The sequence below is a fragment of the Echinococcus granulosus genome (assembly GCF_000524195.1).
Source record: "Echinococcus granulosus chromosome Unknown EG_S00015, whole genome shotgun sequence".
Classification (NCBI taxonomy): Eukaryota; Metazoa; Platyhelminthes; class Cestoda; order Cyclophyllidea; family Taeniidae; genus Echinococcus; species Echinococcus granulosus.
In genome coordinates this window covers 83,343-84,367 of record NW_020170395.1, presented here as the reverse complement: position 1 = coordinate 84,367, position 1,025 = coordinate 83,343, and the positions used below count along the sequence as shown (strand labels likewise).

Genomic DNA, 1,025 nt, shown 5'->3' with positions numbered 1-1,025 from the left:
CCTGTATGATCCTGTTCACACAAGCAACACATATATACTGATACAAAAGGACAATTGGGAGGTCACCACGGGTGACAGCACACAGCGCATCACAAAGGCATGTTTGGAATTAGGGGCGCTACTAGAACCTTGCATTGAGCATCTATGAATGCAGTGGGTACTTATTGAGTTGGTTGATATTTAATAGTGCCTTAACGCTGTATTCCTTTGTTTACCTCTCCGCTTAGGCAACGGACCACTTGGGCCCTCCCCCACTGCACCTTCTCCTGGTGACCTGACCTCTGTGCCACAGCAGTAGCCACCAGCCCTTCTGCACGTCGACAATCCGTATTCTCTCCTAGTCTGGTCTTCACTTCTTCTTGCCGAAAGTGGTGCGGTGCTACAAGCACGACACGGGGGCAGTGGACCACATCCTCTGCATTCATTTGTCTGCACCAACTTACTACACATTGCTAGGCTCCTCATTCTGGTGTAGATTGTTTGGAAATGTCAATTATTCATACGTTCATTGGAGGTGAAGTTGCGTGTGCAGCGTTTTCGCATTTACCCAGGTCCGCCTGCCCTTCACATGCATGTTAGTGGTGCAAGTCGATGCGCAATTCACGTAACAATTAAAATAATATGAAACGATAAGTTGCCAGTTGTGCAATAAATGTGGGGTTTCGTCTGGACTACAAAATATTTCTCGCTTCGGCAGCACTGGAAATTGATGCCAACAGCAGAGGGGATGAAGGTCGTCCAGAATACGGCGTACAATAGCTTGATAGTCGGGAAGGCGTTTTGCGAGGATTTGGTGTGGTTCAGAGTGCTTGGTGATCCAAATGCAATAACTTGAGGCTTCATGCTTGGTGTTGTCAACTAGAAATTAATAATTACTTGCACCAGAATCACGCGGATTGCAGTCATCTATTGACATAGTGATGAGTGAGTGGAGAAGTGCAGTCACGTGCTCGCAAATCCAGTGAAGCATCACGTGGGGAAATATCACTTTCAATCCTAATCTGTAACCACCACCACCACCACCA

At 47.0% G+C, this 1,025-nt stretch overlaps 1 protein-coding gene across 1 annotated transcript in view; it reads right to left on the bottom strand.

Annotated features, from left to right (window-relative positions):
• Positions 1 to 1,025, bottom strand: part of EGR_03027 (hypothetical protein) — a gene marked incomplete at both ends in the record, with an annotated part of 3,318 nt that overhangs the window by 437 nt on the left and 1,856 nt on the right. The window lies entirely within an intron of this gene.